Genomic DNA, 25,527 nt, shown 5'->3' on the forward strand with positions numbered 1-25,527 from the left:
TTCTGGATTAACTATTCTGGAACAACAGTCCCAGTTTCCTCCATGGCTATTTCAGAATAGTATTCCTAGCCCTATGCAGAAGTAAACTCACCACTAAGTTTGATGGAGTTCCTCTCAAATAAGCATGTAGGATTTTCCTCCACGTGTGGAAAGCAAGTGAAAGTATTTCTTTCTTTCTTTCTGACTTTAATCAGCTACAGACACACACATTCAAAGCTTACCAGCTTTATTTCAGTTTGTTGCTGAGGCAGAAGGGACTTCTTTTCCCCCAAGCCATAGAACCAGTGTATCTTTAAACCCCAATGTATCTTTAACAAATTAGAATATTATCTCTTCCAGTTTTATTAAGCCACGCAAAAAGAGAAGGTAAACATTTGTAAAAGTCAAGAAAAATAAGAAAGAAATGGTTTTTGAATACTTACAGATAAATTGTAAACAGATAAAAACACTGGCAGAATTATTGTAATAACCTGCAGTTACATAAGACTATATCTTTAAGGAAGACAAACAAATGAGTAAGTTAAGTTAATTTGGATCTGCAGAAGATATTAAAAATAAATTTAAGGAACCACAGGAAGAGGGGGAAGGAAGTCAAGTTTTGAAATGTCAAAATGATGGTAAAATCTGTGAAATCTATATATCTGAAAAGTATAAATAAAAAGAGAAAAAAAGAAATAGGAAGGACCTCTGATTGGATGGACAAATGGGGTGGCTTCAGATCAGAGGCACTGCAGGCTGCCTTAAACAAGACTGGAGGACTATGTGGTCCCTGAGCCAGATGTGGCTCACCTGTGATGCAACTTCTCAATAAAATACCCATTAGAAAAGGGGCCATAAAGGTAAAGGGACCCCTGACCATTAGGTCCAGTCGTCAACGACGCTCATCTCGCTTTATTGGCCAAGGGAGCCAGCGTACAGCTTCCGGGTCATGTGGCCAGCATGACTAAGCCGCTTCTGACGAACCAGAGCAGCGCACGGAAACGCCGTTTACCTTCCCACTGGAGCAGGACCTATTTATCTACTTGCACTTTGACGTGCTTTCGAACTGCTAGGTTGGCAGGAGCAGGGACCGAGCAATGGGAGCTCACCCCATCGTGGGGATTCGAACCGCTAACCTTCTGATCAACAAGTCCTAGGCTCTGTGGTTTAACCCACAGACGTGGCTCACCTGTGATGTTGTGCATCATCATGCCGACTTCTCAATAAAATACCAATTAGAAAAGGGGTCATAGCTCAGTGGTATAGCACACAGAGTGGTATTGCATCTCCAGGTAGGTCTGGGATAAGCTTCTGAAGTCCTGGGGAGCTTCTGCCAGTCAGTACAGACAATGCTGAGTTAGATGGACCAATGGTTTGACTCAGTAGAAGGCAGCTTACTACACACACACACACACACACACACACACACCACACATCCTTTGAATATTTTTACATACAGTGGTACCTCGGGTTACATACGCTTCAGGTAAAAGACTCCGCTAACCCAGAAATAGTACCTCGGGTTAAGCACTTTGCTTCAGGATGAGAACAGAAATTGTGCTCCAGCAGCAGGAGGCCCCATTAGCTAAAGTGGTGCTTCAGGTTAAGAACAGTTTCAGATTAAGTATAGACCTCCGGAACAAATTAAGTACTTAACCCGAGGTACCACTGTACTTGTTTTTAACTGTTTTTGTTTATAATTTTAATGCTTTATGTCCTGTTTTTGTAAACCAATTGAAAGCTGTTGCTTTTGCAATTGAGCGTTATAAAAATTTGTTAAATAAAACAAACCCTTTGCTTCCATTGTCATAGCATCTGGGGAACTGTGGCACAGCCAGTTTCAAGACTGAAACCACAAAATGATTTATTTATATATCTCCTCTCTTCTGTAGAAGTCAAGGCAGCCTATTTGGGGATCCCAAGGGATCTCACACTCCCCAATCTATCACTGGCTAGATTCATCATTTGCCTTCAAGTTCAAACTCCTGGTGTTCTTACTAAATCTCAATGATAGTCAGCCAGGAAGAGGGATCTGCAAGAACATGATCCAGTGTAGAGTGTGCTCCTGCTTAGGATTGTAGGCAGCCAAGAATTTGAATCCACCTCCCAGGTCTTTTGTTTCTCCCCCCTGAACTTGTCATCACTGAAGTTTTTTGGGGGGTTCCCACCTTAGGGTTTCCCCCACTCCCAAACTTTTTGTTTATTTGCTTGGTACTTCTTCTTTTGTACTTCTGCAAACCCTGGGGTTTCCCCAGGATTGCCGATACTTTTATTTCATGCGTGGAGGGTGCCATTTTGGCTATAGAAAGAAAATGTTACTAGTTGAGGCAGCTAAACATGGCAGTTTACAGTGGATTTGATGCATCCCATATGTGCATATTTTCAATATTATCCACTTCTTTGGCGATCACTCGTAGCTGAGTAAGATTGTCTTCCATAAACACGGTTTTAACAATGAGTCCATAAGTGACTGTGGAAGCCAATTCTGGATCCACACGTCCTTCCACAGTGGGGACATGGGTTTCCGGGCGCAAGTTGATCACGGTGTGGATTTGCCAAGCATCCCTTCCTCTTAGCACGTTTCTCCCTTGCGTCCTGAGTTCAAGTGTCTTCAAAGCCCATCACACCTTTGGTAAAGGCTGTTCTCCAACTGGAGCGCTCGCAGGCCAGTGTTTCCCAGTTGTCAGTGTTTATACTACATTTATTTAGATTTGCCTTGAGACAGTTTTTAAACCTCTTTTGTTGACCATCAGCATTACGCTTTCCAATTTTTAAGCTTGGAATAGTTGCTCTGGAAGATGATCATCAGTTATCCGCACAACATGACCAATCCAATGAAGTTGATGTTGAAGAATCATTGCTTCAACACTGGTGATCTTTTCTTCTTCCAGTACACTGATATTAGTTCGCCTGTCTTCCCAAGTGATGTGTAAAATTTTTCGGAGACACTGTTGATGGAATCTTTCGAGGCATTGGAGATGGCTTCAGGTTTTCATGATCCACTGATAAGGCAATATTAAGGAGGGAAAAACTGACATTAAATTGGGTGTTAGCCAGCTGTGGATGTACTGAAGTGTATTGTGTGCTTGTACATTTTTAATATGCATACAGGGACCTTTTTCTGGACGCCAGCTATCACCACAATACCTGTTTGCCTACGTGAGGTCTCTATAGTTGGGTTGCTGGTAGGGCTGGGCGAAATATAGTTGATTTTTGTTTAATTCAGTGTTTTGTGCAAGTCTGGTACATCAGGAAACTTGTAACTTGAAAAGGTATGGCTGGGCTCAGAAGTAAACAAATATTTGCCCCACCTGCCCTCAGTGAGCCTCAGGTTACTGGAAATAATAGCTGAGGGGAGGGAACAACAAGACACAGTACAGATATATCTGTTTGAGAGGAGGAATCCTCCTTAAACCTAAGAAATTAATGAATGTCAGCATCTAGCTAATATTTGGGATATCGAAGGGGAAAATACAGGCTGCAGCAGTTCTCCTGCAATAGACAGTCATCATCACCTCAAAAGGAATCCCCCAGGTCTGTGTGAAACAGAGGTTACCAAGGTTGTTAAAAGTGTGTGCCTGGACTCACATATGCACAGCCAGCACTCAAGAATGTCCATTTACAGTACACACTGCTGAGAGGTTTAGGACAGGGGTCTGCAACCTTTAAGACAAAAAGAGCCACTTGGACCCGTTTCCGAAGAAGAAACTGGGAGCCGCAAAACCATTGCGACATTTAAAACAAATATATCTCCGGAGCCGCGATCTGACAGCGGGCGGGAAGGTGACGTCGGGACGGTGCATGACTAACGCACACACTGCCCCCATGCGACGTCACAGCCAGTATAGCGCCCGCCACAGTGGGGAGTGTCGGGGCGCACAATGTACCTCCTCCCCTCGCTAATATCTGCCCCGGAGCCGCGGCAAAGGTGTAAAAGAGCCACATGCGGCTCCGGAGCCGCGGGTTGCAGACCCCTGGTTTAGGATAGGATAATTTGCTTGAATTACTACAATATCAAATAAGAATAAAAATGGGGCTTTAAGGGGTTCAGCTTCTTACAGAAGACTGGACCTTTGGAGAGTGTGTACCTTTTAAGGCTCAAACTGGTCGAAAAATGAACAGAGACCAGACCAGGGTATACAAAAGCAAAGCGGCTAGTAAGCCTGATCTTTATTAAAGCTGTTGCACCAGGGTGCTCCCCCCACACACATACAGGAGGGGGGAAGGACCCAGGACAAAGGTGTGCAAGCCCTTCTATAGACATTTTAAATGGCCCACCCTGGAGCCCAAGACCACCACCCAGATACATCTTACCTACATCACAGAAGAGGCGGTCCACAGCAGAAAACCTGTCGGCCAGGTTACCTGAGAATGATAACTGATTACATTATTTGGGCAGTCTGGTGATTCCTTTGTAATGGTAAATACTCAGTTCCCGAGTCCAGGTCACAGGCTCACATCCTATTCATATCTTAAATGTGCCCTTGAGACAGGATTTGTGAAAGAGACAATGGGGAGATTTCCCATTTCCTTCGACCTTGCAGAGAAATATTTGAGGTCATTTTGGGAGAGAGAAAATGGTTTCAGGACTTTTCTGTGGGTATCAGACATGTGGTTTACATATTTGCATGTGTTTGCTTGGTGCATTTATGAACATCATTCATATATATATATGCTTGAATTACCTTAAAATTCTTATAACAAATACATACACTGTTGATGAGGTTTAAGAATTGTTCTGATCAGAAATGAGGATAATGAAGTGGTGAAGGAGGGGCTTGTGGGGGGGGGCACCTTTGGTACTGAGGGTTGCAATCGCCCTTAAACATGTCCTTATGAAACTCACCATTTGGGCTGCCAAATGGGTCAGCTGCATTAGGATGCAGAACAAACCAGGGTGTACCCCAAGGAGAAAGGGGAGAGCTTGGGGAATTCCAGCAAAGCCAGGAATTGCCTGGAAATGAGCTGTCATTGTCTTAGTGTTGAGGTTGGTTGTTGTTGTTTTTAATACCCGGCCTGCTAAACTCTGCAGTAAGTCTTTTTACAGGAAAGTTGTATTCTCTTTCTTTCTTTCTTTCTTTCTTTCTTTCTTTCTTTCTTTCTTTCTTTCTGCTATTTCTTGTATGCATCTGTGGTGGGATGTCCCTTTTTCGAAAGGGAGGTGATGTCATAAACCCAAGAAGTTAATGCATGTCAGAATCTAGGTAATATCTGGGATACTGAAGGGAAAATACAGCCTGCAGCTGTTCTCCTGGGTGTGTAGCCTATGCAAACTAACCTGGCAGGGCTAGCTGAATGAAAGTCATTATGAAACAATAGACAGTCTAAAGGAATCCCCTCCCAGGTCTGTGCAAAACAGGTTACCACAGTGATGGAGAGGGATGTGAGGTTACAGGAAGGTTTGGGGTTTGGGCTCAATAGTTTTCTGGGAAGTGGGTAGAACTCGGGGGGGGGGGGGCTGAAGGGCAGAAACATCTTGGGAGGCTGGGAGAGAGCCACTAGAATGGTGTGCATAATAATAACAACAATAATTTATTATTTATACCCCGCCCATCTGGCTGGATTTCCCAAGCCACTCTGGGCGGCTCCCAACAGAATATTAAAACCACGATAAAACATCAAACATTAAAAACTTCCCTAAGCAGGGCTGCCTTCAGATGTCTTCTAAAAGTCAGATAGTTGTTTACTGCTTTGACATCTGATGGGAGGGCATTCCACAGGGTGGGTGCCACTACCGAAAAGGCCCACTGCTTGGTTCCCTGCAACCTCACTTCTCGCAGTGAGCATGCCTTGGACTGTAATGTTACGCAGCTGCAGGGAGCAAGGCCCGCTTGAGATATAATGCTGTGAACTCTCTCCCTCTTCATGGAAGACTCTCAGTGTATATAAGTGCAAAATATACCATATACCTGTATCTTAAAACACTACAGCCTCTGCCATGGCTGGACTCTCAAAGGAAGCACACCCTGGGTAAAGCGCCTGGAATGCCTGGAATTTTGTTACTGCTTAGCAGGGATTGGGGTGGCATATAATAAATACATCCAATTTAGCACTGTCCTCTGCGTGTCTACCACTTTCATCATCCTGGCCCTGACCACTGGCCAAACTGACTTGAGCAGGTGGGCACTGGAGTCCAGCAATCTTTTGGAGAACCTTGTGTTTGGGGAAAGCTGTCACAGTATAATCAAAGCCCCTCACGTTTTGTAGTGCAGGAATCTGTTTACTGTAGCTGCACAACCGTGTGTGCAGGGGGACCGCCTGTCACCAGTGTTTGTACGAAGACCTTCTATGCGCTCTGTGCATGGTGGGGACTACAGCAAACATATGCTTTTGAAGCAGTTAAGATGTTTGGGGAGCTGGGGTGGAGGAATGAGTCTGCTTGACGTTTTCTGTGTGTTTATAATAATAATATCTATAATGAAATGCATAATCATACTTGGCGGCACAGCTGAGCTGGAAAACAACTGAACAAATGGCCAAGGAGGCTCTGGATCCTAGCAGGATGCAGTCATTTCACAGGGATGCCGTAACTTGGTCCAAGGAGCGCCTGGTCTAAAGATACCTGATGCAGGAACTGTGTGGAAGCTAAGCCCACCAAGATCCTAAGCTAAGCCTGGATGGAGACCGCTTGGCAAAAGAAGCCTCTTGTACAGCAACCCAAGTTTCACCATGGTAGCAAATGTGGGATGTCACCCAGACACAAACAGTTCTTCACTCTCAGTGACAATGCTCTCTGAGTGGCCTTGGGCATGTTGCTATCTTGGAATCTAGCCTACCTCACAGGACAGTGGTTAAGGAGAGGGGACACTGTGGGCTCATCGCCAATGACCTTGGAGGGATGATAAAGCTGTGTTTTCTGAGTGTACAATAAAAAGCCCTTCAGGTTCATTAAATGCCCAGTAATTTTATTTCCCCTATATCCCACTTTTCCACCAAGAAGCGCAAGGAGGCTTCCTGTTTTGTCTTCGCGACAAGCTGGTCTGAAAAGAGATGGGAGCCAAAGCCACTGTTGTAAACAAAAACTGCTCCCTTTTCCTTATGGCAAGAGTCAGCAACCTTTTTCAGCCATGGGCTGGTCCACCGTCCCTCAGACCATGTGGTGGGCCAGACTATATTTTGGAAAAAATAATAATGAATTCCTATGCCCCACAAATAACCCAGAGATGCATTTTGAATAAAAGCACACATTCTACTCATGTAAAAACACGAGGCAGGCCCCACAAATAACCCAGAGATGCATTTTAAATAAAAGCACACATTCTACTCATGTAAAAACATGCCAATTCCCGGACCAAGCCAGATTTAGAAGGCGATTGGGCCGCATCCGGTCCCCGGGGCTTAGGTTGCCTACCCCTGCCTCATGGGGTCCACAAGAGCCCTTATAGAGTCCTTTGTAGGTTCTCCATAGGTTGGAGAAAATAACAGAGGCCAAACAGAGAATATTGAGAAGTAAAGCAGTTAGTAAGCCTGATCTTTATTAAAGCTGTTGCAACAGGGTGCTCCCCCCCCCCACACAGGAGAGAGAGGAGGACCCAGGACAAAGAATTGCAAGCCCTTACACAGTCATACCTCGTTATATTTGCTTCAGGTAGCGCATTTTCAGGTTGCGCCCTGCGGCAACCCGGAAGTACCGGAAAGGGTTTCTTACGGGTTTCGCTGCTCACGCATGCGCAGACGCACATGATGTCACATGCATGCCATTCGCAACCAGAGGTACCACTGTATACTTTTGAACTGCCCACCCTGTAGCTCAAGACCACCACTCCATACATCATACATACATCACAGAAGGGGTGTAGCCCAAGGCCACCCCATTAATATATCAAAGAAGGGGTGGAAATCTGGGTGTGTTGTTTCTTTCTGTCTGCCAAGTTACCTGACTGGATTACCTGGGCATCCTGGCCACTCTTTTGTTAGGATAACTACTCAATTCCTAAATCCAGGCCACAGGTCACAGGCTCACACCCTATTCGTATCTTAAATGTGCCCTTAAGACAGGATTTGTGAAAGAGACAATGGGGAGATTTCCCATTTCCTTCGACCTTGCAGAGAAATATTTGAGGTCATTTTGGGAGAGAGAAAATGGTTTCAGGACTTTTCTGTGGGTTTCAGACATGTGGTTTACATATATGCATGTGTTTCCTTGGTACATTTATGAACATCTATTTTTATATATATATAGCTCATACCAAGAACTAACTTAGTTGGTCTTTAAGGTGCTACTGGAAGGAATTTTTTTTATATTTTATATATATAAGAGACCTTAAAATTCTTATAACACCACCCAGAGTGCTTCCGGGATGAATGGGGATTTCAAACCGAGGTCTCCAACATTCCACCCCTGAGCCCACCTGGTTCTGAAAAGCAATTCTCACAACAACCCCGTAAGGTAGGTCAGCAGCGCTATTATCTCTCAATGCGGAGAGAGAGCGCGCCTGGCTGTAAGGGCGCCCCTAGCCTCGGAGGCAGGACGGTCCCTGCGTGGCTTTCCCCGTCTCGAGTGTTGCGTGCGGGCGGGGATCGGGAGCCGTGGTGTATTCCTAGCTGCGGCGAGCTTTGAACCGGGAGTTCCCAGCCCAGCCTCGTCATCGCGGCGGCCCCTACGCTGGAGGCATGGCCGTCCGTCTCATCATCTACCAGGCTGCAGCCTCTCCTTTCCTCAGTGTGTGGGCTGGGGGAGAAAAAGACACACACACACAGCCGCCCTCCACGTTACCTTCCCCACCCCATCTTTGCAGGGTGGCACCGTAAAATAAAATGCACCCGTGCAATTCAGGAAAAAAATAAAATGCAAAATGCCACTGAGTTCAAGGTCTTAAACGCGCCTAGGGTTGCAGCTTTTGCACAGACGGGGCTGGGGGCGATGGAGGCGGAGAGGGAGCCGGCCCCCTTTTGTCTGATCCCTTCCACCACCTTCCCACCCGCGGGAAGACGCTGCTCCCGCTTGCGAGCCTTCCTTGCCCGACGGCAGCAGCATCGCCCTCCTCTCGCGCCCCGGGAGGACCCTTCCCCCGGCGCGCGCTCCTTGCAAAATGCAAAGTGCAATGCAAAATGCAAAGCGAGCTCTCCTCTCCTCTCCCTCCCTCCTCACCATCCTCCTCCTCCTCCTCTCGAACCGGGAGATAGGAGCTCTATTGCTCTAGCCTAAGAGGAGGAGGAGGGCCATGAATATTGATGAGGCTGCCCGGGCTCTATTGTGCAATTGGAGCTGCGAGGTGCAAAGCGCAGGCAGAATGGAGGTGGAGAGCGGCGATGCGCTCGCAGCTTTGTGGCTCCGGCAGTAGCAGCAGCAGCAGCCGAGCCGAGCGAGCCAACAGCAGCAGAAGTCGCCTGCACCGGGGGAGGGAAGAGGAGGAGGAGCGGGGAGGGGGGGGGCTTTGTTACTTGCACACAATCGCCTCCCATCCAGCCCCCCGCCAGCCACAGCCAAGCGGACGCGATGGAGCAAGGGCAGAGAGATCTGTAGGAGCCGCAAGGATCTGCTGAAGACCCACATTCTCTCTCACACACACACCCCAGAAGGGAAGGAGAAGAAGGGAGAGCAGCGGCGGCGGCTCATCCGAGCCCTCTTCCTCCTCCCTCCCTCCACGCCAGGAAGAGAGACGAGGAGCCAGGCGAGAAAAAGGCCATTTTAACGTGGCTCAGCTCGGGCTCTTGGGCAGCCGCAGGCTCCTGCTTCGGAGGTTAGTGGCGGCTGAAGGGGTTTTTGGGGGGGGGCAGGCAAGGTGGATCTGTTGTGTTACTGGTTGTGGCTTTTTGTGGGGGGAGGTGGAAGGACGCATGTTCCCCAGGGAGAGAGGAGAGGTGGTGTGTGTGTGTATGAGAGAGCTTTGTGTGTTTTTAAACCTCGCCCCCCCCCTCCAATTGCTATTTCACAGAGATATATCACCCCCTCTTGTTCGTATTTGCTGGGCGCTTCTGGATTTCCCTGTTGTTTTTTCCATGTTGGCAACTGGGAGGGTTTGGTGGTGGGCAGAAAGAGAAGAGGCGGGGAGAGGGGTGGGTGGGTGAGGTGGGGACCCTACCCAGATATTGGGGGCACCCACCTCACCCAGGCTGCCATGTTTTTTTGTTGTTGTTCTGCAAACAATTTTTAAAAATAATAATATTATAATTATTGGCTAAAGTGTGCCAGAGAGAGAGAGAGAGAGAAAGTGAGTTTCTATGGCAACAGAAACTGATGCCATGGGGAGATGTGGGCACGGTGTGGCACCTGCTATGGGAGATGTGGGCACCTGGGGAGGGGGGTGTTGTGAGGCTGAGCGGGGTTGTTGCGAAGAGCACCTGCTGCCTGGCCAGCTGTTGGCTCCTGTGTGCTGTGGAGGTGAGGGTAAAATCACTTGGTGTTCCTGCGGGCAGGGATGCCATTCCCTGGGCATTCAGACTGAGAATGAGGTGGCCCTGCACCGCTCTCCTTGGTTTTTTTAAAAGGGGAGATACTTTGGTACTTGAGAAGGATATCTCTTCCTCCGATAAGCAAATCTTGTGCATGGCTGTTAGAGGACATCTTAAATGCCAAGGCCCCTGTTCAAATCCCACCCTATAGTTTGTGTCTGAAAAACCCTACTCCAAAGGGAGAGTGTGAGAAGACCAGGTACTGCAGAGAGCTTGGAAGGTTCTTCATCTGGAGACTTTAGTTCTTAAGTACTGTAGCTGACTGATCTTGTGGAAGTCTCATGCACGGTTTCAGTCATCTGTGGTGAGTGCAAGGCCAGCGGGGCTTTTCAAAGCCAGAAACTTAGGAAGCGTGGGTGTCAGCTTTAGATTTCCCCACATCTTCACCCCTTTTGAGGTGCTCCACTTGCATGAGTCCAAAGTAGAGAACAGGACGGGGTCAGGCTGCTAGGATATTCACACAGTTACAATCTGTTCTTCTCTGGAGCTGGATGGTATTTTTATATCCCATTAAGCAAAAAAAAAAACTAAAACAAAAAAAGAAGTTTATTGTTCTGCTTTTTGATTGCAACACAAGTTTGAGATTCCACCGTTCTCCTGTTTTGTGCACTGATCATGGTCTGCTGGCAAGTAGGGGTAGGTCTCCAGCTGTCTGCTGACGCTGCTCTTGTTTTCTGGTATTTTTATTTTTTTAAATTATCTTATTGCTCTGGGCGGATGAATGCAGCAAGGTGGGGTGAGAGAGAGCATCCTCTTTTCCCGGTTGCTGGTTGCTCAACTCATCTTGTGCCTCTGACTTTTCTAGACACTGCTAATCTGTCTGGGCCAGAGCATTTCCCAGGTTTACCTGAATTTGGGGTTTATTGGATAGGCGTAAAGCCAGCAAGCATCAGCGTCCAGGCAAAGAACCTCCCAGACTGTCAAGGGGCCTTTTATTTGATCTGTTAATCCTGTGATCGCATACACACTAACCTGGGAGTAAGCCCTATTGAATCCATTGGGATTTATCTCTGAGTGGGCATGCCTAGGATTGTATAGTAAAACATGTCATAAATACCCTTGGCGAAACATCCTAAGTGGCCGACAATCAAAGCGGGCAGGGGAGAGAAACTTTATTCAAAACAAATAAACAAACGAAACCAAATGAATGAAAGAATAACAAAATGAAACTGTGGGCAGGGCCAAGAGAGACAGAGAGGAGGGTTGATGTAGTCAATAACTGGCCAGGTCATGAAACATTATCATTTGTATCTAGGCCAGGGGAATCCGTTCAGGATTGTCCACACTAGGGCTAGCCAATGTGGTTCCTTCCAGATGTTGTTGGACTGCAACTTTCATCAGTCCCAGCCCTTCTGGCCAGTGGTCAGGGGTGGTGGCAGTTGTGCAAGAGCCAGTGGTGTGCAGTGAAATTTTTCACTTAGGGCCAGAGGCACCAACTTGCAAGGGCAATTGGTGGGGTGATGTTGCACACGTGACATCATGCATGTGAGCATTGCACCTCCTTCCCTAAGCTGGGCCGAAACTTCGCAGGCTTTGGGAAGGAGACATCAAGGAACATTCAGGAGACTAGGCTAGTCCCCTAGTCCACTGACCGCACACCGCTGAGGAGAAGACCTGGAATGTGCCACATTGGTTCTCCATAACATACCCTGACTAGCTACAGGTCTTCAGAGCTTCAGCAAGGGTCTTTCACAGCCTTACGTGGAGAACTTGAGACCATTTGCAAGTAAAGCAGCAGCTGTTCTCTGCAAGGGAACCAAGGCAGAGAATCTTTGCAGTCTGAGTGCTACAAACAGAAAGGCCCTGTCTTGTGCACCTTGGGGACAATAATGGGGCATCAAGCAGAACTTCTTGCCAGTGTGAGGTGATGCCTCCCCCTTTTCTGTCTGGTTGAGGAGCCGTAGGAGGGAGGGCATGCCCGTCCTCGCAGTCAGTAGCTTGAGTCTATAAATACATATTAAGCACTAAGATTTCATGAATGAACCAGAATAATCACAGAGCCAGGAATACTCAGCAGGAGTTTGGCTGGTTTGGTTGGTTTTGCAAAGCTCATCTTGCCTGTCTCCCTTCTCTCTTGGGTGTATTGTTTTTCTTTTACCATGTTACTTGAAGGATAGGGCAGCCATGGCAATGTTTGGGCACCTGCAAGAGGGAGAATTTGGGGGAGGGCAGAGACTGTGTGATCTGCTTCCTCTTCCCTTAGTCGCTTTTTCACTGTGCTAGACGGAGAAGGGTTGGGTTTGCGGGGTCTTTTTGCTCATGCACAATCCTTGCATAAACTCTCTCTAGCTTTGTATTCGGTTAAGAGCCCTGGCGCATTGGTTTCCATCACTGTTGCTGCAGCTGATGAGACAGTGATGAAGTGGCTTTTAAGCTGCTGTCTTAGACTAAGGTTATTCCATTGGTCCCAGGGTTGTTTACTCTGACTGGCAGTGGTCAAAGCAGATCTTAGAAAGCAGCCTTTCTCAGTTCTTCTACCTGAGAACCTTTTAACGGGGGTTACTGGGAACTTGCTCCTGGAAACCTATGCATGATAGACATGTGGTCGTGAAGTGAGCATGGGATATTGCTGCACTGGACGCCTGACTCCTGCTTGTGTTTGGGTCTGTGCATCACACATTTCAGCCCAAAGCCCAATCTACAGTAGCCTCTACCAGCTCAGACCTTGCCACTGTATTCTGGTGCTGAGAGTTGCTGGCTGACCTCTGCTCCTTGCACAGAGCTACAATTCCCAGAGTTCCCTGGGAAGGGAGGTTTATTCTTCAACTGCTCTGGGAATTGTAGCTCCATAAGTGAAATAGGGCTTTCCTAACAACTCTCAGCACCCTTAACAACCTACCGTTCCCAGTCTCATTTGGGGTCATCCGATATATGAAGTGGTTTGATAACGCTTTATACGCATAGTGCAGATGAGGCCTTAGAAAGGTCTGATTGATCCATTCACGGAGACAACTTGTTTCTTATCACACACGTGGCATGCAACTGTAAGGATAAACACTTTTCGTGAAAAGGGTTTTGTGTGTGATGGTGAGGTTCTCAGGCTTGAGTTGAGTGCATTGCTGGGCACTATCGCCCACACAAGAGAGGGAAGGTGTTAGCAGATATGGGAAATTCCAAGGTTTATAAAAGTACAAAAAAAGAGAACCCTTAGAAGAAAAACTCCCTAAAAGTATGGGGGGGGGAAGTATCACCACTCTCTCATAGCTGTGAGTGCCAGGAAGGTAATAATGAGCCAATCCTGACCCTGTGTTCCTTCTCTGAAGGACCTTCTCAGAGTGTCCTCTGAGGGAGATGTGGAAGGTGGCAATGCAAGAAAGAACAGGCCTTTTATTTGGTCCCCCGCCCCCGCCCACTTAAGAAATGTTCTTCTCAGGAAGGCCAATCACTCGCTGCTTTTAGGCACCAGGCAAAAACAATCGGTTTGTTTGGCCTTTAATTTGGAGAGTTTAGGGTATTCTGGCCTTTAATGGGTGGGGTGTGCTAGGCTGCTTTCTATGCATATGAATGATCTTAGCTTTTATTTTGTTTTGGTTTTGCATTGATTTTAACTTTGTTAATTATGTTGTAAGTTACTTTGAGAGTGTGTGTGTGTGTGTGTATCTACTAATAAGTACAGTTAATAATAATAATTTCCAGGCACATTTGGTATGATTAGGAACCAAAGCAGGTCAAAACCAGTCAGTTAGGAACACTTACATTCTGAGGAGACAGTCCAAAAGCGAACGAGATGATAAATATTACAGGATTTGTTAATCCTATAATGACTTGCACACATAGAATTAGTTTCTTGGGTTTTGATGAATAAGACTACAGTAGCAGCATCCGTCTCTTTGAGCAGCCAAACACCACCCATTGTACTCCTGCAGACGCTCCAGGATTGTAACTCAATATGATAACTCAAAACAACTTTCAATAGCTGATAGCTATACCTAGAGCTCATAGACACGGTCAGCTAATGTTATCAGTAAACATTATGTGTTATTTATTCAATTTATACCATGTGTTTTCCTCCCTAAGGAGCTGGGCAGACCCAGCAATGATAAAACATTTACAAAAACAGTTTAAAAAACCATTCTAGAAACTGTTTAGAAACATTGCCCCGGAATACTATCTTTCAGCCACCAGTTGCCTGGATAAACTGGAATGCTTTAAAAATTCTTCTAAAAGTCAGCAACGAGGGAGACGGACACATCTCACTCAGAAGAGCTTTCCACAAATGGAATCACTCCTGGAAAGGTCTTGTCCAGGGTCAACACCAACCAGGCAGCTCCCAGTGGCAGCAGCACCAACAAGATTTCACCTGCTGGTAATAGGGTCAGTGTCAAGAAGCTTAAGGATGACCAAGGCAAGTTTTAGCTACTTTGGGCTCAAGACATTTCGGGCAGTGCTAGCACCTTGAATTTGGCCTGGTGCTGTGCTTGAAGGACCTTTCTCCCTTTGCCCCTCACCTTTCCTATTCCCAGTGTTCGAAATTAGCCAGGTGCCAGGTACATTTTACACCTGGCTTTCGATCATTTGTGGCCAGTGGAAGATGTCTGGGTGCCAGGATGGCACCTGACATCTTCACCTTCTGGGGATCATTCGATCACTAGTGTTTTCACACACCAAAACCCCGTCTTGTAGAATTCTATCAGTTATATTTTATCTAATCGGAGCCAATTGCTTTTTTCTGTGCAGCCTAAGCAAGAGCGGTCATCATTAAGAAACAGAGGTCAGAATAGGCCAATATATATGTGGACTGTCCCTGGATCAAGGGACTTTTCTTTAAGTTTCCAAAGCTCAACATATCTCAAGCTTCTCATCCAAATTAGACAGGTGTGTAACTGAGAATCAATCACAGTCAGTCCATCATTTGAAAAATAAGACTTTAGAGCCGTCTTATCCAAAAATGGAAACTAGACCTTCCGTTTTGGTGACTGCAACCTTGGTTTAAGGAGCCATTTGTTGTTGTTTTTTTAAATAATATTTATTAACAGTTTAAAGACTATAAAAGAAAAAAAGAATTCAACAATACAATACAAAAACACTACGTAACACTGACACTAAAACATTGAATTAACAGAGCAAAACAAACACAATTTAAAACACATCCAATAATTTCAATATCTAATCTTTCATTCACTTGTTTCCACGACCTCCTCACACCTCCCTTTTTGTATTCCACTTCAATTAACTGTTTCAGCAATTTCTTTCCATCTTCCTCTGTTTTCTGTCCTGTAATTTATCTTAACTTATTCTAACCTTATTTTTTCCCTTTAATACATTAAAAATCTATTTGTACTTAATTCCTTATAACATTTCTGCTAAAGCCATATAACTTCATTCCAACATTTTTCTAACATTCATTAATTTTACAGTATTTCTGTAAATAATCTTTAAATTTTTTCCAATCTTCTTCCACCGACTCTTCTGCCTGGTCTCGGATTCTGCCAGTCATTTCCCCCAGTTCCATATAGTCCATCAACTTCATCTGCCATTCTTCCCGGGTGGGTAAATCTTGTGTCTTCCGGTTTAAGGAGCCATTTGGCGCCTAGCTTATATACCTGAATTTCTAACACTGAAGGATGGGGTGTGGCATTCAGTAAAGTTCTACACACTAGACACACAAAGGGGAAGTATTATAGCCTTGTTGTAGTAGAACCACTAAGGTCCAAAATAGTGGCTGGGATCATTCCGGAGCCTCATGGAAAATGATGACTCAGATTTCCTGCTTGCCCACCACAATCGAGATAGCAGAATGCCTTGCTTGTATGCAGGGTCAAATCTCTGTCTGAATGACTGTAGATGGGGGATTCTAACACACAGCTTAAAACTTTCCAAAGACAACCTGTCAGTACCCTGGGAGTGCAGAAGAAGTGACACTGAGTCTAGGCCAGGGGTAGGCAACCTAAGACCCGGGGGCCGGGTACGGCCCAATCGCCTTCTAAATCTGGCCCACGGATGGTCCAGGAATCAGCGTGTTTTTACATGAGTAGAATGTGTCATTTTATTTAAAATGCATCTCTGGGTTATTTGTGGGGCATGCCTGGTGTTTTACATGAGTAGAATTTGTGCTTTTTGTACATGAGTAGAATGTGGAGAGCCTGTGTGGTGTAGTGGTTAAGAGTGGTAGACTCGTAATCTGGTGAACTGGGTCCGATTCCCCGCTCCTCCACCTGCAAGTGCTGGGTGACCTTGGGCCAGTCCCACTTCTCTGAAGTCTCTCAGCCTCACTCACCTCACAGAGTGTTTGTTGTGGGGGAGGAAGGGAAAGAAGAATGTTAGCCGCTTTGAGACTCCTTTGGGTAGTGATAAAGCGGGATATCAAATCCAAACTCCTCCTTTTCTTCTTTTATTTAAAATGCATCTCTGGGTAATTTATGGGGCATAGGAATTCATTCATTTTTCCCCCTTCCAAAGTATAGTTCAGTCCACGACATAGTCTGAGGGACGGTGGACTGGCCCTCAGCTGAAAAAGGTTGCTTTAAAACCTGGATATATGGCAACTCGATGGAAAAAGCTCAACAGAACAAAAAAGCTCAACAATTTTGGGGTCTTCATAAAAAACACAACAACTTTGCGGGTGTCAAGAATTCTACATGTGGGGCAGGGTTGGCCAAACTTTTTTCAAAGAGGGCCAGATTTGATAAAGTGATCATGCATGAGGGCCAACCAAAGTTGTTGAGTGTTTTTTAGGATTTTACCCCGGGACATATACTTCCATGGGGGCTGGATTAAATCAACCAGAGGGCCGGATTAGACCCCCAAACTTTGAACATGCCTAGTGTAGGGCAATCCCTACACTGAGTCTAATAAGCAGTTATCACATACCAGACTTGGTGCACTCATACAAATTTCTTGCAGTTTTATTTGCTGGCGTTAAAAAACTATTTGGAGCTGGAAATCCATTTTCTGCACGTCAGCCCAGGATCTACCAGTAGATCCTGACTAAGCTCTGCTTTAGAAGGTCCGTGGCTCAGTGGTAGAGCATTTGCTTTGCATGCAGACAGTCCCAGGTTCAATCCCCAGCATCTCCAAGTTGGGTTGAACTGGGTAAATGGTAATGACATGTGTAGGTGGAGTGTATAAAATGGCAGCTGTCTTGTTTGTTTTTGTTTATAGTGTCTCCTAGGACTCATCCAGGTTTCCATCAGCGCCTGGCTTTCCAGGCACAGGTCAGCGCTTTAAAACACCATGTCTGGGGTTGTTGTTGTTGGGTTTTTCCAGACAGCGCTTTCCCTGGGAAAACCCACATTTTACAGGAGAACCAGAGCAAATGGCAATCCATGAAATAACCAATTGCCATCAGCTCCAATTCAGCGGTAAAACACTGGTTTTCCCAGGGAAAGCATTGGAACCAAAACAGAACAGAACAAAGCAAAACACCGCTTGGATACGGAGCTTTGAAGCGCAGACTTTGTGCCTAGAAACTCAGCACAAAATGCAGTCTGGATGAGCTCCTAGTAAGGAATGTAGGACTTCTGTAAGAGCTGGTTGATATGAGCTGACTGAAATTTGCTCCAGGCATTTTGCTCGGAGCCAAAATAAGACAGATTTCTTATTTGTAGCCAGAGCTTTTTTAAAGCCAGAACTCACTGGAACTTACTTCCGGCACCTCTTTTTCTAGAAAAACAGCACTGGTTGTAGCTGATCAGATTTACTGTTTTCAAGACAAAAGGCTGTGAGGGTAGCCACTACAAATAATACTACAAATAGTTAACTTTTAGCCAAGAAATTGGCGGGAGGTTGAGTTTTCTTATGGCTTTTACAGATGCTGAGCTGGTTCAAATGTCATGACAAACCATGGTTTGTTATCATGATGAAAAAAAGCTGCAGTCAGCCTTGGGCTTGTGCTCTTGTTTCTTCTCTTCCTGTGACACAGCTGTGAAGAGGAGACTGGAAATGTTCACTTCTGATTTCTTTCGTTCTTGGTTGACTATTTATGTGAGCGTACAATTGTTTGCGTGAAGCATACCCGAATCAAACCATGGATTATGAAGCTGGCTTGTTTCAACAAACTGTACTTAAGATTAACCACTGTTTAGGGTCCAGGCGCAACGCTAAACTACAGTTAATCAAAACCAGAAGTACAGTGGTACCTCGGATTAAGAACTTTTCGTTCTGGAGGTCCGTTCTTAACCTGAAACTGTTCTTAACTTGAGGTACCACTTTAGCTAATGGGGCCTCCTGCTGCCGCCACGCCACCGCTGCACGATTTCTGTTCTTGTCCTGAAGCAAAGTTCTTAACCCGAGGTACTATTTCTGGGTTAGCGGAGTCTGTAACCTGAAGTGTCTGTAACCCGAGGTACCACTGTAAAAGTTTTATTTCATGACTGCTGAAGAAGGCAATGAGTACATAAGCTAGAGGCTCACCACAGCCCATTCCTGTAACAATAAACCATGGTTTATCATGACATCTGAGCTGGTAAAACAAAATGAAGGAATACTACACATAAATATATATCTGGAATATATATCTAGTTTTTACTCCTTAGCAACCTTGGTTCCCGAACGGCTTAATTGTCAAAACAAATCGGCTCCTGAGCGCCGCAAACCCAGAAGTAAGTGTTCAAGTTTGCACACATTTTTTGGAATCCGAACGTCCAACACTGCTTCCACTTAAGTGCAGGAAGCTCCTGCAGCCAATCGGAAGCTGCGCCTTGGTTTTCGAATGGTTTTGGGAGTTGAACAGTCTCCCGGAACGGATTAAGTTTGAGAACCAAGGTACCACTCTATTCCTTTGAAATAGTTTTATGGAATCTAATTCCTGAGGTTTACCTGAGAGCAGTAGAAAAATGTTTTAAATAAAATAAATACTAATAAGTTTACAGTGTAGTTCTAATCTTCCTGTAGCCCTTAACTCACAAGCATGATCCTAAGCATGTTTACTCAGAAATAATAACCACCAAATTTACTTCCTAATAAGTGTACTTGGGATTGCAGCCTTGATTATGTTTCTCAGAACCCATGTGACTAGGGAACTAGGAACCAGGGAACAAAAATAGTCCTGATTGTAGTAAATCTGGAGATAAATATGCAAACAACACAAGGCAGTAAGCCAGTTTGGTTAAAATTTAGTGGCATTGCCTGTTGGAGGACTTGATATTCAGTCTCCTGGAACAAAGTTTTTCAGGTTTTAGAGCCAAATTAAACAACCAGTAACCTTTACATGATGCATCTGCAAGTTGGACTGTACCAGTGCAGTCTACAGCAGGGAGGTCAAATATTTGAATGCTCTCAGCCCCGTAGAAGGCTAGCCGCCTCTCTAAAATGCTAGTTTTGCAATGCATAGCAGAGGGAGGGAAGTATGCAAACATTTGATTGCTCCTCTGCTGCCCATAGTTTGCTGATGATGTAGCAATAGCATGGTGTTTACAGCATGGAAGAGGAATCTGTGGCTGTACTTGGGCTCCAGCTGTCATCAGCCAGCATACCCAGTGGTCAGGGACGATGGGAGCTGTAAGCCTAGCAACATCTGGAAGGCGAAAGTTCCCCCATCACTGATTTACAGGATACCTCCTATCTAGTTTTTATTTTTCTTGTTTGGAATGCTTTGAAATAGTTAAATAGGCAGAGAAGCAGCAAACAGGATTGCCAAGTGACCAGGGTATAATGGCCTGTTTTCTGTGACTGTTAAGAGCAGCTTGGTCTTCAGGAATCTTTTTGCAACAATGAAATAAGTTTGAAGACCCTCCAGATGTTGTGGAACAGGCATAGGCAAACTCGGCCCTCCAGATGTTTTGGGACTACAATTCCCATCATCCCTGACTACTGGTCCTGTTAGCTAGGGATGATGGGAGTTGTAGTCCCAAAACATCTGGAGGGCCAAGTTTGCCTATGCCTGTTGTAGAACTTTTATCACCCCTGACAATTGGTGATGTCTGTGACTAATGAGACTGCAACATCTGGAGGGCCAAGGTTTCCCCATCTCTCTCCCCCCCCCCCCCCACGGCCATGAAATATTTTCTTCTGTTTCATATGAGAACCCCTCAACCACTAGGCCCAATTGAGAAACATATAATTCTGAAAATCAGTTTACTATGCCTCAAGCTGTTATGACTATTTGCGAACAGATGACTTAAATGTTCAAAATCACTGTGGTGAAATTGAGGTTTGGCTTTGAATTTATGTCAATTCCACTTTAAAATATCTACAGTCTACATTATTGGTGTTGCTCAAGGCATTTAATATGTAAAGAATGTGCCTCTTTGACAATTTCAGGAGGTTGTTTGCTTCTTCACATTACTGTGCTTTCTCCTTACTGACTTCTGTGCCCGGAACTGTCTCCCAGAATGCCTCTGTGATACCAGCTCCTCATAATTCCTTTAATTTCTTCCTCAAGTCCACCTTTTCCATTAAGCCAGGGATGGGAACCTCTGGCCTTTGGGTGCTGTTGGTCTACCACTTTTCTTTGGTGGCTCCCCGATTGTGGAATGCTCTCCCCAGAGAGACTTGCCAGGCACCATCACTACATATCTTTAGACACCAGGCAAAAACATTCCTCTTTTTTCCAGGCCTATGGCTATTAAATAATCAACGGCCTGTGAAAGTGTGGGGGAGAGACTGTTATTATGATGATTATTTTACTATTAGGCTGTCTGTCAGTATGTTTTTTTACTATGTTTTTATTACATTTTTATCACTGATGTTTTGGAATATGCTTCACATGTTATAACACTGCCTGGCCTCTGAGATCTTTTGATAAAGAGCAGTAAACAAACAAATAATACAACTTCTATCCAGGCATATGCCTGCCATACTGATATTCATACCCTCCTACATTTCTCAGATGAAAATAGGGATGTCCTGTTTCATAATCATAATAATAACCATAAAAATATACCCCGCCCATCTGGCTGGGTTGCCCCAGCAACTTTGGGCGGCTTCCAACATATAGAAAAGCATAATAAAACATCAAACATTAGAAAACTTCTAAAGGTTGTATCATTACTTATCTCCTTAGCTCAGGGGTTGCGTAACTCCATACACTCCAACATTTCTCTGAAGAAAATAGGGACATTCCAAGGAAAAGTGGGCTTCTCTAAATCCGGGACGGTCCCTGGAAAATAGGGACACTTGGAGGGTCTGAACGTTGTATTTGTTTTTCAGACCCTTTTTGCCTGTTGTTCCACCAGGGGTAAAAGGAACAGTATGTGAATTGCTGCTACTGCCAATCTTTATTATTATTTACCTTATTTTTTGCTCTATAAGACTCACTTTTTCCCTCCTAAAAAGTAAGGGGAAATATGTGTGCGTCCTATGGAGTGAATGCAGGCTGCACAGCTATCCCAGAAGCCAGAACAGCAAGAGGGATCGCTGCTTTCACTGTGCAGCGATCCCTCTTGCTGTTCTGGCTTCTGAGATTCAGAATATTTTTTTCTTGTTTTCCTCCTCCAAAAGCTAGGTGCGTCTTGTGGTCTGGTGCGTCTTAAAGAGCGAAAAATACGGTAAATGGCATTGCTTCTGTGCATTTAATTGATACACAGGCTTTTCCTGGCAAGGGGCTAGAAGCCATCGCCTGCTAATTTCTGTAAACCTGACAGGTGCTATAGGCACAGTTACAGGGGCTGGCTGAAAAGTTGGCAACCCCTCTGCAGCCCTGCCCAGTGAGAGTCTGACAGCCTTAAGCCAGCGTGTATTAAAACGAGTGTCGAAAGGATTACTTTTTCTTCTCTGTTTTCCTTTCCCCATCACGCTTTTCAACATACCCTCTGTAGGTGCGGCCCGATTCTAAGTGATGTTGGAGATTGTGAGTGTTAAGATCTGGGAGGTGGTAGCTATTGCAGATTAATTAGTCGAAACACGCAGGCCCATTTTCAAACAAATTGCTTTATTGGCACAGAGCTTATTTTATTATTTAATAACATGCATTGCTGCAGATTACCTGGATAAGGGTCTGGACAAGTGCACTGGCAGAGCCAATCCAGAACTCATGCACCCAGTGTTCAAAATTAGCCAGGCTTTCACTGCCTATGGCAGACCTTCAAGTAACTTGGCCTTAAGCATTTACGTTCTTTAAAAGCCATGACCAACACTTTGAATTGGGCCTGGAGCATATTTGCAGTCAGTGTAGCTGATGCAGAATTGGTATCAAATTGGTATAAAATGGCCTTCTGTGAAGGTAAGTCCTGGCTAACTAACTTTTTAGAGCGCTTTCTTGGTGAATGATGCAGTAGGCAGGGTGTACAGCACTTTGACTTTCAGAAAGTTCTTGATATGGTCCTTTGCCAAAGACTTCTGAGTAAGCTTGACATGGACAATTTGCAAATGATATTATTTTTTCTTCTTCTTCTGGAAACCATTAACACAGAAACAAGTGCTAAACTTCTGTTTCGATTCCACTAGGTTTCCAGAAGTGGCTTTTACTTTGTGGGAAAGGTAACATGAAGTGCAAAAAAAGTTAAGGGAAAATGTTGGGGAGACAGAATAAAGTGCTGTCTGTATGGAGTCCTGTTTCTGCTAAGCAGAAGGTAGCGGCATTGGAAATTTTAATGTGACGTCTGTGACCTTGCCGATCAGACAGACTCTTGCGAGGGATCCAAGGAACATCACAGCAGAGATGAAACAAGGTTAGATCCATCTCCCGTGACAACAGAAGGCCTGCGTGGGTGAAGGCTACCTGGTGTTGCCTGTATCTCATTCACAGAATGCTGCAGTCATATTGAAGCTCCTTTTTTTCTGAATGCCATGGCCCCATAGAACATCAGACTTGATGATGCCCTGGATATTTTATTTGGCACCCAGCACCTTTTCCTAGGGACGCGGGTGGTGCTGTGGGTTAAACCACAGAGCCTAGGACTTGCCGATCAGAAGGTCGGCGGTTCAAATCCCCGCAACAGGGTGAGCTCCCGTTGCTCAGTCCCTGCTTCTGCCAACCTAGCAGTTCGAAAGCACACCAAAGTGCAAGTAGATAAATAGGTACCTCTCCGGCGGGAAAGTAAACGGCGTTTCCGTGTGTTGCTCTGGTTCGCCAGAAGTGGTTTAGTCATGCTGGCCACATAACCCGGAAGCTGTACGCTGGCTCCCTCGGCCAATAAAGCGAGATGAGCGCCGCAACCCCAGAGTTGGCCATAACTGGACCTAATGGTCAGGGGTCCCTTTATCTTTACCTTTGCCTTACCTTTTCCTAGCATGCATAAAGTTGGAAATGAGGTGTCTGCTTCGGATGTAAACCCCCCCACCCCCCGCTGCCTGATTCCCAGCTCACAAGGGTTTCCTAGTCCTATAACCTCCTTTCAAGAAGTGTTTTTATGCAAACACACAGTGCCTTTCCAGTGTGGGGTAGTGGTTTTTGTGTTGGCCTAGGACTGGGGAGACCCACATTCTAATCCCCGCTCGGTCATGAAATTCATCGGGGGACCCTGCCCCAGTCACCAGCTCTCAGCCTAACCTACCTCACAGGTTACAGATAGGTAGCCGTGTTGGTCTGCCATAGTCAAAACAAAAAAAATTCCTTCCAGTAGCACCTTAAAGACCAACTAAGTCAGTTCTTGGTATGAGCTTTCGTGTGCATGCACACTTCTTCAGATACGTGTATCTGAAGAAGTGTGCATGCACACGAAAGCTCATACCAAGAACTGACTTAGTTGGTCTTTAAGGTGCTACTGGAAGGAATTTTTTTTGTTTTGACTACCTCACAGGGTTGTTGTCAGGGCAAAATGTGGGTTGTGGGGGGGATCATGTACCTGAACCCCTTGGAGGAAGAATGCAATTCCATAATAATTTTATTGATCCATGGGGCATATCAGGTTAAATATTAAGGTCTGCTTGCGTTTATTAAGACCATTAAACTTGTCCCATGGAAGCAAGTGGCTTTGCACTCTAGGCTATTCTTGCTTCTCAGAACACAGCTATGGCTGCCCCTTTTCTGCACATCCAACACAGGGTGTGGTGCCGTCGTTCCCACTGCCCCGAGGAGATTGCCAATTGCGTTAGTGGTGAAATAGTTCACTAGGTAACTAGGTTAAGTACTGAGTCATCCGCCCACTCGCTTATATAATGCAGCAAGGGCTTTTAAAAACAGGTGTCTCTAAAGGTCAGGTGCTTTAAAGCAGGAACGTGGAGGTGTGCAGTTTTGGAGAGTGGGACTTTCAACAACTGAAGGGGGAGGCTGGTGGAGGGAGGGAGCACAGAAAAACAACAACACATTTTCAGATTTTTTTTTTTGGCAATGCACCTTTGCTTTTGCGCCTTGTCCAGTATTGTGCTATTGGGTGGCAAAGCATAGCTGGTATTAACTTTTCCACCTAGCAATCTATTTCTGTTTGCTCAGTGCAAACCGGGTAGCCTGTCACTCAAAATCCTGGAAGCAAAAACCAAGGCCAAAAAAACAAGCTGGTGCCCTGTAGGGCATCAAACAGATGATGGTGCAAACAGATGTCCGGCATTGGTGGGTTGGGTGACTGACGTGGCAGAGTGTTTTGTTTTTCAAAAGGACACCCCACACAGCTTGGATTGAAAGAGGGACTATGGCACGTAGCCCAGGAGAGGAAGGAGTCGCACTATGTCCCACAGTATGATCTCCTCCAAGATAAGCTTTTTGTGTGTGTGTCCTTTATATTCAAATGTTGTCGTTATTTATTATATTTTTGGGGCGGTTTATAACATGGTTAAAAATACGAACTACAACATACAGACCCCCCCAACACACACACAGAGAGAGAGAGAGAGAGAGAGAGAGAGAGAGAGAGAGAGAGAGAGAGAGAAAGGCAATAAAAGCCTATTACAAACAATAAAAATAAGCACATATTGCCATGTAAAAGCCGGCAGAAACACAGCAGGACAAAATTAGTTTAAAACCAATGTAAACCCTGTAAGGGGAAAATGTACAAGAAATTATAAACACTATAAATGTGTGCCTGTTGGTACATTGAAAGGCCTGGGAGTGTAATAAAGGTGGCTCCATGGTACAATGCCATGTCAGGGGAGGCATTCATAACAACAACAACAACAACAACAACAACAACAACAACAATTTATTATTTATACCCTGCCCATCTGGCTGGGTTTCCCCAGCCACTCTGGGCAGCTTCCAACAGAATATTAAAATACAATAGTCTATTAATAGTCTTCTAAAAGTCTGGTAGTTGTTGTTCTCTTTGACATCTGGTGGGAGGGTGTTCCACAGGGCGGGTGTCACTACAGAGAAGGCCCTCTGCCTGGTTCCCTGTAACT

General features: G+C 45.3%; 1 protein-coding gene across 1 annotated transcript in view; it reads left to right on the top strand.

Annotated features, from left to right (window-relative positions):
- The first annotated feature begins 9,190 nt into the window (after positions 1 to 9,190).
- ZMIZ2 (zinc finger MIZ-type containing 2) overlaps positions 9,191 to 25,527 on the top strand; it is a 105,879-nt gene continuing 89,542 nt past the window's right edge. The window contains exon 1 of the mRNA XM_081890879.1: positions 9,191 to 9,662. The gene's annotated coding sequence lies outside the window, so the exon portion shown is untranslated. The remainder of the gene's footprint in view (positions 9,663 to 25,527) is intronic.

Source organism: Podarcis melisellensis, assembly GCF_964234715.1.
Source record: "Podarcis melisellensis genome assembly, chromosome: 15".
In the NCBI taxonomy this organism is placed as follows: Eukaryota; Metazoa; Chordata; class Lepidosauria; order Squamata; family Lacertidae; genus Podarcis; species Podarcis melisellensis.